This window comes from Elephantulus edwardii, unplaced genomic scaffold (genome assembly GCF_000299155.1).
Source record: "Elephantulus edwardii isolate Elephantulus edwardi_28Jun2011 unplaced genomic scaffold, EleEdw1.0 scaffold00094, whole genome shotgun sequence".
NCBI classification, from domain to species: domain Eukaryota; kingdom Metazoa; phylum Chordata; class Mammalia; order Macroscelidea; family Macroscelididae; genus Elephantulus; species Elephantulus edwardii.
The window spans coordinates 8,283,474-8,283,685 of NW_006399844.1; positions in this window are offsets into that span (position 1 = coordinate 8,283,474).

The following is a 212-nucleotide window of genomic DNA, read 5'->3' on the forward strand; positions in this document are numbered from 1 at the left end:
TCTTCAGTTGTAAAAGTTCAATGTGTAGCCAAAGCCAAGTGACTATGTACCACCAACTATTCCAGAATCATAGAACTTTAATGCCCTCCCTTATTTCCCACCCCACAAAAAAAATAAAAAGAAAGAAAAATATTTCCCCAACACCCCACAGAGGCTGAGCTTAATTCCTGGCAAGACATGCAAATCATAGTCACTTAAAAAAAAAAAAATTT